The sequence below is a fragment of the Nilaparvata lugens genome, chromosome 2 (genome assembly GCF_014356525.2).
Source record: "Nilaparvata lugens isolate BPH chromosome 2, ASM1435652v1, whole genome shotgun sequence".
Taxonomy (NCBI): domain Eukaryota; kingdom Metazoa; phylum Arthropoda; class Insecta; order Hemiptera; family Delphacidae; genus Nilaparvata; species Nilaparvata lugens.
In genome coordinates, this window is record NC_052505.1 from 56344778 (window position 1) to 56356911 (window position 12134).

A 12134-nucleotide genomic window follows, 5' to 3' on the forward strand; every position below is an offset into this window, starting at 1 on the left:
TGAAGAAAAATCAGTACCGGTACAGTAATTTCAGAAAAAAGTACAGTAATCTGAATTTTTGACGGATCAAAAAAAGAATCATGGGGTGTTAATTTATTTACTATATTATAGCATTTGATTTGGATTTTCGTTTATCAATAATTTATTATCAATCCATTAGCATTTGCATAATTCCAATATCTCAGTATTTCCATCCATCAAAATCAGATGTAGCCAATAGCAAGCCAGCAAACATGTTGTCCAACTTCAGAAAAGTAAAGCTACAAGAGTTGACCATGATCAGATTTGACCGACGGAGTTTTGATCAATCCCGAGGTTGGTGGAAAAGTTTTATGTTTGAACGAGTGATCAAATTTTGACTATGGTCCAATTGACCATGACTAGCCTATATTTGATCAAGGTTGGTGAAACCGGGCATTAGAGAAATGCCAAACCGTCGACTTGAATCTTAGACCTCACTTCGCTCGGTCAATTAATTTTTGAGAAAACATAACAACAGGTCAATGTAACTTACTGAGCGCGAGGTCTACTGTTCACAGAACTACTAGTATTATTAAAATTTCAATATTCACTATAGAATTTGAACCTCAGTATTCTCACTAGATTATACCCTCATCTCAGTATTCTCAGCATAAACGTGAGAACAAAACAGAATTCACATGTTTCAGAACAGAAGTTATTAATCTATAGATTATTTTTACAGCACAATAGAAGACGCTATGAATAAGTCAGTGAGCAAATTGTATTGAAAAATCACTTTGACTGAATGGGTAAGTTTCAGACTAAGACTCATCAGATGAAATGACTACGGATCCATGAATCTCGTCATTCACGTTTATCTATTTATTATTTCATTCTCAAAATAGCTGGTTGTATACAAGCATTACGCATCGCTCCTATTGGCTGGTTCCATGGACAGTGGGAGCTTTCATGATTCACCGCAATGGAACAATGAACATCGTTGCGAGAAAGAATCATCGACCCATTGTAATCACCATAATTTATTCGAAATGACGTCGGTATTAAAGCAGAAACAATAATATTTAGTATTGTGGCCGTCCGGACTATTCAACCCTGAAATAGGTTTCAAAGCGTTGATAAGAGTTTATGCGGAACAATAAGCAACATTTATTGTATTACTACACATAATTGGAAAGATTGTAGTGTCATGGATCAAAAACCGGATACTAGAATCATATATATCTGCTATGTATATACATATATAAACAACATCAAACCAATGTACTTTTGACGAAGTAACTGACTTGCGATTACTGTATTATTCTTTTTCCTCATTGAAGGAGAATGAAATTGCATTGATAAAAAATAAATACATTGATGAGAGAAACCATTAACCTTTGGATCACTTGGGCCTGGGAGATCTCAGATATCGTGACTGAAGTCGTGGCCTATAGGCCGATAATTTACCTGGATCCTACAACACATCCTGTTTAAATGATTACTTCAACATTTTTTCTAGATCTTCCTTCAATAACTGTTCCGATTAGCGTAGCCTAAACTATACTTCAAAATTACTTAATCGTATCAGTCATAGTGAATAATGATTCTTTTGTTTTCTTTAAAAGCAGTGATGTCAAGGACATTACTAGATGTAATACCACAATACTGCTGAATATTTTGAAAATGGCATACATGGGTTTAATCACTGATGGTCGAAATTTGAAGATTTCCAAGGACATTGTGTAAATAGAACACTGATTCGAATAATGGTGAATCAATATTATTCTAATTGGAATTTGGATATTATTGGAATTTGGAGCTTGAGAAATTAATGATAATGCATCTAATACAATTCGAAAGAATAGAGCATCATACAAACAGGATAGAGTTACAGAGGAAGTCTAGAGAATGAATGGAAATTTGAATGGTTTTTCTGATGATCATGATTCAAGATATTCCAAGATAATTGATACAGTGGAGAATCAACGAGTTTTGGAAACCCAATTAATTCAAGAATCAAGTGATACAGACTTTCAGCTGTCACAGAACGCCTCTCCCCATTCTATTGATAATGTGCTATTCCAGCATTCGTAATAATTCTGTAATTCCACCATATTCTCATTCTTTATCAACTCCCGAACCTATAAAAGTGACTTATAGACTCCAAAGGGGCAAGAGGCTCCAAACTTTGAGAGAATCTCATGTGAGAGTATGCTTGATAGCTCACAATTTGCATCTGAACTCCCAAGAAAATTCACTCACATGCTTCAATTGTTTTGACAAATATAATTCTTTTACATTCCTGTAATATCAAAGTATCAAGCTTCAAATAGAAGTCTTAACACTTGCTTATTATTGTTTTGTTAATAACTCTTCAAGTTATGCTAACAATAGAATTATCAGAGGGCAATTTTCATTCTCTATCAATTCTACAACAGAGAATCACAAACTTCTTATACTGTAGGAAAATTGACTTTAACCAAGGTGTCTTCACGCAAGGAGAACAAAGAATAGTCTTGCAGTTTTATTCTAGATTATTTCCAGCTTTTTGAGAGTCCGCATTCATGTGAGTCACGAGAATCGTGAGAATGGTTTTGCTGACAGAACCACAATTCTCGTGCCACTGCAAAACGCCCATCTAATTGATTCTTCCTCTAAAGCAATAGTGAGATTCACTTTTGGCTGTCATTATTGTTTGAATGAGAAGCATTGACGCTATTTCTTGGAAATGCTGATTTGTCTTCAATGTGAATGTTCAACAGGCAAGTCTGGGACCCGTCCCCCTGTAATTTTCCAAAGCAATGGACCTCATGATAAATATGGCAAATTTATCTCTTCCTCTACAATACTAATGAAGGAAAGGAACATAATTATTTTCATGATTTAGAAAACACAATACTGAAACATACTCCTTCCATTTGTCTCTTATATTTATGGACTTTTTCCATATCAAATAAATTCAAATTTTTATTATTAGTGTTGGAGTGGAAATAGTGATCTCGAAAACGTGAGGTACCCTATTATGTCGACCTTCGAGTTCTTATAAGACTGTTTGTATGTTTGATTAAACCATTGAATTGGATATCTCAATCACTGAAATCACTTCAAACTCTTTTCTATTAAACATGCTAGAATGCATGTTAGCATACAAGCTAGTCTCTTACAAAATGTTATCCTCCAATTCGAATAAAATAATGGTACAAAACGTTTGACTAGTTTATTCAATTTTAAGACAGAACAAAGATTTCTCTGAGGTTCTACATCCAACCTCTCCCCAACTTAAAATGATTCTAAAAATTGCCATCATGTATGATAACCATTCTGCCAATTGGCTAAGGAGCGATTCATCAATAAAAATGAAAATGATAATAGGTTTCAAAGTTATTTAGCTAGCTGCAGATTGGAATACAAAAATAATCTGATAAATGAAGTTAGATGAATCAACAAAATGTTATTGATTTATTAATGAGACACGAGAATCAGCATACGGTACATTGCTAGTATACATGGGCTCCCATGTTAGTATATACATGTTAGTATATACATATAATCCCCATCTAGACTTTTACGCAAAGTCGAGATGACGTAAAAACTAGATTCCTATCCTAGGTGGAGTCAAAAACCTCGCAACGGGTAATTGTATATTAATTATTCATCATAATAATTATATTGATCAAGGTAACACTGTTCTATTCAAGGAAGAGAATTACAATAAGCAGGGCCATGCAGTTGGACTTGTCAATTATAGTGTTACAGCTTTAGCTGTCAGCACGTCAAGAAAATACTATAATAAATTAATTAGTGACACAGCCAGATTCATGGTCATCCAAAGACTGAAGCTTCCTGGTTGCATCAGTAGAGTTTTATCAATTGGAATTTCTCTGCCATCTTTTATACTTGTTGGAGAGTTTACGGCTATTTCCAGTTTATTTACTCTGTGAAGAAATTAATAGACATCGCTTGCTCTCTTGTTATCAGTTTTGCAAAAGAGAGGAATCAGTATAAAATATTATAAAATGACAATATCAGAATATATAAGAATAATATGATAAATCGAATAATTTATATCAAATAATTTGAATATTATATATATATATATATATATATATATATATATATATATATATATATATATATTGAGATGTACTAAAGGATTGTACAGCCCTTGAATTATAAATCAGTTTATTCATAGGCCGTTATAGGAGCAAAATAAATTCCATCACTGAGGAAGAACCATAATCTTATCTAAGGCAGATAAACAACAGTTATCTGACCTATGAAGGCTGAAACTAACAAATCAGTAATTATACCTATATCTTTCAGAAATTTATTAACTAAAAAAACCATATGTGTTTGTAATGTTTATTATTTTGATCAGTAATTCGATATTTGAAGGTTAGAATTGAATCAATACATAACCCTAAACAGACCAAAGCTAACTTGTCAACAAATAGCCAATTGAGAAGGCAGTTTGATTAATAATTGATCGCAACAGTTATATAATATTAATTTTTTCACTTTTTATATTTTAATTTCTATGCCGAATGGGCCTGAATATTTATCTATGAGCTGTCATGAAGATATATTTATCATAAATACGAAAGACAGATTAGCTCAGCCTATATGATGATTGAGGGTCGACATCCTAATGCATAAAAATCTATGTAAACGAAAGAGATATATTTATTTATTATTAGGATTATTATAATTATTAAAAGCATGTGTATTGTTATATGTTTTTATACTCCTACTTTATGTTATAAAATCACATCTATGTTCTACAAATCATTGGCTAATCTTGAAGTTATTTAACAAATGTATATCATGATAGAAGAAATTAAATTATTAATTTGTATATTTTTATAGTTTTAAGGAACCTAATAATAATTTAGAACAACCTACAATCAGGAATTTTGCTCATTTGAAAGCTTTAAAGTTGGACACACTTCCACCACCCATTTAGAGTATTGGTTACGTCACAGAATCTGATCAATCCCAAATTAGTATGTAAATTTGGCGAGATAAATTTCCAAGAAGAAACTCAAGTGGAAATGAGAAGAAGAGACTCGATGCCATTTTGCAGAAATCACCAGTAGGATACAGACCCGGTCCACATACTTAATTGTTAAAAGCTTAAATTCCTGTTTTAATGTAATTCAAACTTTGTCTTTCTGTTTTAAAAGTTGTTCTAAAGTTCCTATAGTAATCTGTGATATTAATTTTTGCAATTTCATTTAAATTAACCCTAAAATTATAATAGTGAGGTCTGTTCGACGTTTTTCGCCATGCGGAAGGATCCAGCCAGAACAATATATTCTACGGCCGAATATACTTCGAATACAAAAAACGGAAACAAAAGTCTATGTAAGTTATTTGAACATATAAAAGGGGATCCCCGTTAATCTACGAAAATTATACAGCCTATAAATTCGTCAATTGGGAAAAGTCATGACTATAGATTCAAAAGGGTATAAAGTTATCATGAATGATTTTTATTGCAATAAGTAAATTTTGATATTCACACTGTACTTAGCCGAAAGGTCTATTTCCTTAGGCGAAACCCCACCCTGATAATATTTTTATCTATTCATTCATTCTATTTTCTAAATTATAACTTTGTATTAGCCTACTTGGCCTATTTGATTTGTACTTTTTATTACCCTTTCTAAGAGCTATCACCCGTCTTATTTTAATCAATCAGAAATTAATAAATTTTCATATAGTATCTATCATTTGAAGATTCAAATTTGCTATCCTTTAATATTCACTCCTTATCAATTGAAAATTATATTTTGTAAAATCTGTTCATTTATCTATTCAATCTTTTGCTGTCTGAGAGTATTTTCCAGAATATATTCACATTACCTTTTCACTGATCTGAATTTATTTCATTACACCTCCAAATTCGTTCTTTCTTGACTGACACATATCGATCATTCAGGACACGACCTGTTCTGCAATAGTCAGATATTATCGAGTATACTACTCATTATTAGAATATTATTTCTTCTAGTGGTAGATGGTAGTCGGTATTCAAAATCAAATAATAAAATATTTTATTGGAGATATCCTCCCAAATCAAATAAAAATTGACTGCCATCAACCTACTGTATCGAGGTGTATTGGATCCAGCATTCACAACCGGTCAATGCCACAAGGAGAGGTAATAGGTCGCATAGACAGCATCAGAATTAAACTCGGTACTCGAAATATTCACTATTTTGGTTTCGCACTTTGCAATCATATAACCTATAGTATTTATCAGAGACCCGGTTCGCATGGATTTGCTATTTTTTCTGTTGTCTTGTGCAGTCTAATATCTCTTCCAACTGTAACACAGGTACTAGAACCTAAATATATTGGTTGTTATTTGGAGAAGGAACTCACTCAGAAATTTATATCTCTGTCTGATCCTAGTGACAGCATTGATCATAGTAGGCAGATTCAAACTGAACTGCATTTATTATTGAATTAGATTTAATTTTAATCCACTACATTATCACCTACAGCGCTAATTTGGAAATTTACAGTCCCTACTTCGGCTACCTTTGTAGACCACCAACCTATCAATTTAGCAAATTAGTTTTTCAAACCAGTTTCATCCATACACTGTTCACTCTGCTTGAGCCCTCTGAGTTCAGTGACGCCCATTCCCCGACAAAGCGAAGGTTAGTCAACCTAACCTACAACTACACATTACAGATTTATAACCTCAAATTTTACAACTGTTTATTCATTTCTTTCAATTCAATATTATTCTAGCCATTGTTATTCTTTTGATGCACATTCATGCCCCTCCACAGAGCAATGTCGGCTATAACATATGCTGACACAAGGTGAGGCACTTAATACTGAGAAACCATACTCATGGTTGAAGATTATATTCTTCTTGGTTGTTTGTTTAATGACTCCAAGTTCATAATTACCCATTTCTGTGTCCCCCCCACCATGGAGCTAGACCCGTGACAATATATATATAGCACTTAAAAGAAAACACTTTAAATTATTTTTATAATATGAATATGAACAGGATACACACGACATGGACAGATTGAAAACTTACATTTAAACGAGAATTTTTGGGGAGCTGGGCCCCCTTTGTCAATCAACCAGGAAGTGAAGTGGTGAGATTTTTTGAAATTGTTCTTAAGTGTTTTCAATCTGTCCGTGTCGTGTGTATCCTGTTTATATTTATATTATATATATATTAAAATAATATTCTTAGAATAGGCTATATTCGGTAGAAATGAAAATATTATCTTTGATAAACATTGCGAAGATAAATTTCCAATGGATTTATTAGAGTAATCTAACTTCTTTTCTAATCGTGAATTAAAAATCATTTCTCCATGCACACGGCAAATCATCCACGCAGGGAGAATATAATATTTATTATCGTTACACTATCCTTTTGTAAATATACTTTTGATGCATCAAATGAATTTGAATTTGAACTTCTCAATCGTACAAGATCAAGCGAAGCCATGCAGTCGGCGTGGCATCATTTAAGTGATTAACGAACGCTTGGTATTCACGTTGGACGGGTAACCGCGTAGGGCCACACTTCATTCCAGTCACACAGGGTTTGTAACTGACTACACAAGCATGTGTAACTGACTAGTTTTGTTGCGTCTTGAAATTAGATATTCGAAGTTTGATTCTGATAACATATATATTGTGATTGTGTAGTTGAGTTACTAAACAGTTACCTAAGCAATAAATTGACTAATAGTTTTAAAATCTCTCAGTTTCATAAAGCACGATCACGATGTACTTAGGAAGCATGCTCATTAGTATACATTACAAGCAGTGAAGAGTAGAGAGGTCGTATAAGTTATTCCTATCAGTTCCAATCTTAGTGTCAACAGAACTGACAAGACTTTTGTATTTGGAAATCCAGCACATTCGATGTAACCAAGTTTCATGAATCGTTTTTCAGCGCTGGGAAAGTTATAAAGTTGTGTAACGATGAAGTAGTTACTTCTCAGAGTTTTCAGGAGACTATGTCCCCAATCTGAAATTCCTTTAAGTTTTGGTTGTTGAAATCATCGCGACTTCAATTATTGGGAATTATATATTCTTGGCAATTTATTGTATTATTATAATCCCAAAAAATAACTTATCAGTACTCTTGAAACAAATAACTGAGATTTGTTGGAAAGCTACTCACAATAACTCCAAATAGCCAAGAAAATTGAACGCAAAATTTTCAAATTGATTGTGCTAATTCATACTCTTCGTTGTATTCTTTATGAAGGGAACATCATCTCACCCAATTTTAGAGAAGAGAATATATTTCTAATATGATAATTGAAATCAACGGTAATCTCCTAGGAAGATAGCCAAAATATAACTTTCATTAGGAATACTACTTATACCAAACATGGTAGATGTGCCTATGCTATGCATAAAAGCAAGGCAAGGCAACAACACCTTTTTGTGAGTGTGGTGCTGTTCAGACAGTGACGCACATCTTCGAAGAGTGCCCAAGAACAGCATAGGCTACACGGGTGGACCTGACTATTTCCTGTTAGCCACACCAGAATCAATTGCTTATTTGATTGTATTAAATGTTTGCCTATAGTTTTTGAATCTATGACTGAGACGAATCCATTCGTTGTTGATATATGAACACATAAATGTGGTATATATATTCTTGTATATAACTTTATCCATCCCATTTTACTATAAGAATTCAATCGTGTCTTTTGCCATACGCTGGATAGATAGAAGTAATAATAGGCGACTACGGAAACTAATTAATTTTATACTATACTTACACAAAATCAATACTGACACTAGTTTGATACTAGTCAAACTCACCCGAAATTCGAAAGAGAAGAAATTTACATTATTCTTGAGAAGTGGATTACATTGAATTAATGCATGCTGTGATAACAAGATAGAGATTCTATTCATTACATTCAGTTCAGTTCAACGATTCTGGAACTGGAAGGCGCATCAGCTTCAATATAATTTTCAGAGTAACTAGAGAGTACCAAGGAGAAATAAGCTTGAAGAACTTGTTATTAGCTTAGGATTGGGCAGGACAAGAATAATACAGGTTCATCAATCTCTGATTCTAATCTATTTTCTTTTCCATAACGAACTGCTGGATAATATTATTTATAATAATAATACTTTCCAATTATTATTGACAAGACTGCAGTCTGTTTTTTCAAACACTATTGAAAAGTAGTAATATTTTCGAATTGGAAGAATTTAAACTACAGTCCCATCAATGAAGAATCAAAATTGAAATATTAACTTTGATTTTATATCTCAACGTTGCAAATTATTATCAACTCCATCATAGATCGTTGATAAATATTCATTTTCAATTCTCATAATATGACTCACTAATAAATGAACAGTGAAACGGAAAACAATTTTGACAGACACATCATAATAATTTTATCATAAATTGGGTTTTGAACAAAGTATCCTTAAAATGCGATAAATTCGCAAAACCTCTCCAGTACGACGGATCATCTAGAGTTTGGGAGATGACAAATGTTATAACTGGAAAAAAGAAAGGCTTCAAAGAGGGGCGTAGAGCAAATAAGTTTGAGAGCCCATGATCCAATCGTGTTTTCATCCAAATTTCCCTTTGTTCCCCATCTCTCGTTCTTTCATCCTAGTGTCATTGCTGTTTTTTTGATCCAATGTAGCTTAATGTAATAAAGTTTGTGTGGAAGGTTGACTCGACATTTCATTTGATCGTTACCACGGCGGTTCCCTGGTATCTGTATAGATCTGAGTAGTATTCGAATTAAAAAAAATCAAATCAATACTTTCCCCATTCATCCATTATTTTTGAGCTTTGTACTTTTCCATGTTTCCCTCGCCAAGATGTTTAATATCAAGTCATTTAATAACATACTCCATATAATTACTCCTTTACCCCTTTATTCTTTGATACCCTTCATCAGATAGTAGTAGGCCTTCTACCAAGTAGACCATCTCTCCACAACTATTACATTATCCCGTTACTCCGATTACCAGTTATCATAATCTTTATTCTTCATTACCACATCATCAATTACCTCGCTACCAATAATTAATCACTTTGATCACCAACTCATTATTGACTTTATCAAATAATATACATTTTTTTTATCATTACTTCTCCATGCCTACAGTGAATCAATAAATTGTGAATGAAGCCGAGTTTCTGTTGATGGTAGAAGGATAATTTAGATCTATCCATTCACTTGCCGTTCCATTCATTCACTATTAACACTACTCGAAATGCCAAGTACCTATTGTCTACGAAATATCCACGCTTCCAAGTAAGCATCATCAATAACTTTGTCCGATTACTGAATGCCCTGATGCGGGGGGTGGGTGAGTGAGAAGGAGCGCGTGAGAAGGATTGAATGAGAGAGACAATGACGCAATCGTTAACGTTGAAGGCTGCTTCCAGATGCAAGTGAACAAGGATCAATTTACACAAACCCGTGCTCACAGAAACACCTGTACCTGTTCTGGTCTGACAATTGAATTCAACGCTCCAAACTACTGTACATGAACCGAGTGGTCGATAATAGTCATCAATTTATTGCGTTTTTTCATTAACTTTACATACAGGATATCAGTGATACTTCTTGGCTGCATTTCTTACCAGTGCCATAAGTTGATAGGTGAGTAGAGGATACAAATGTTAGATACTATCTATTAATGGTACAAGTAATAATCATTTCAATCAATTCCTTGAGTTGTAGTAAATGCATTAATTCAAAACTAGTTCTATTATTGAATAAACTCGCACTTTTCTTAGTTGGCGAACATGACACATGAAGTAATGATTCAGAATGGACAGATTAGTAATTTATCTTTGCTATTTCTACCACCAAGCGCTTACACACACTCTACTCACTTCTTCTGATCCCCACTCACAAGTTGCCTCTCTACTCTTCTTGATAGTGCAATTGAGAGCTCTCCAAGAGCCGATTCTCTTGACACTAGCTTATTTATTTTTTCTTCTCCCCAAATAAAGCCCTCTATATTATACTCACTCAAGATTCTGTCTAGGATCTTCCAATACACATACCATTACATGACTCAATAGCCTATAGTTTAAAATATAATTGTGACAAATGAATCACTCAATATCATAATGTTATACATTTCAGGCTCCATGATAGTATTCGCTTCATCGCCTTCAGTAAGGTTATCACAGCTGTGAAGTAATTGAAAATAAGCAATATAATGAATGTTTGTCAACATGTAGGTCTACCGTGAACCAATAAACAATAGGTATAGGGGGATACATTTCAAACTGACAGCATCGACTGCGATAATGGTATTGATGTTCTTTGAAAAAAATATATTAAATTTCTTCTATTCGGAATGAAAAATAAGTATCAAAGATCTATTCATATTGATTAGTATTAGAGTTCTATGTAATATACAATGATGGAAATCATGTTTTTTCTTTCTCATTTCCAGAGTAGAGAAAAACCTTAACAATAATGTAAAGATTCAGTTCATCAGACATTCTTTACATGTCATGTTATCCAATCGACATCAAATCAAATTCCATTTCCATCCAATCTCAGAAGAAGACACTTTCAGAGCAATTCAACGTATTCATAGTAATGCTACGGGTGTAGACAAAATTCCTATTAAATTTATCAAGAAGATGTTATTTCCTGTTTTACCAACCATTACATATATTTTCAAGAAGTCACTTGAAGAAGGCATTTTCCCTGAAAACTGGAAGTTTGCTCTGGTTCGCCCTTAAATAAAGTTCCATCACCCAATAAAGTTGAGGATTTTAGACCAATCAGTATTTTACCTGCATTTTCCAAAGTGCTAGAAAGACTCATTCATGCTCAAGTTGTAAAATTTCTAGACAACAATAGTAAGCTTCATAACTACCAATGAGGCTTTAGAAAATTCCATTCAACTGAGACAGCTCTGCTTCGTGTCACTGATGATATAAGGTATGGACCAAAAAAATGCACTATCCTCACCCTATTTGATTTTTCTAAAGCATTCGATACTGTTGATCATACAGTCCTTCTGAATAAGTTGGCAATTCTTGGTTTCAGTCACAACTCGTTAGTTTGGTTTAAATCCTATCTATTAGGTGGGAAACAATGTGTATCTGTCGGTGACAATAAGTCTACTTGGAAAAACATTATGCATGGAGTACCACAAGGTTCAAT

General features: G+C 33.4%; 2 protein-coding genes across 7 annotated transcripts in view; one reads left to right on the forward strand and one right to left on the reverse strand.

The window, feature by feature from the left end:
- Positions 1 to 12134, reverse strand: part of LOC111054906 — a 544055-nt gene that overhangs the window by 101084 nt on the left and 430837 nt on the right. The window lies entirely within an intron of this gene.
- Positions 1 to 12134, forward strand: part of LOC111060552 — an 89037-nt gene that overhangs the window by 28677 nt on the left and 48226 nt on the right. The window contains exon 1 of one of the 4 annotated variants that reach the window (XM_039419918.1): positions 6666 to 6797. The exons of 2 other annotated variants lie outside the window; for them this stretch is intronic. The gene's annotated coding sequence lies outside the window, so the exon portion shown is untranslated. Of the gene's footprint in view, positions 1 to 6665; positions 6798 to 10188; positions 10605 to 12134 lie in introns of those variants that run through there. One more of the 4 variants, XM_039419917.1, reaches the window with a different exon arrangement.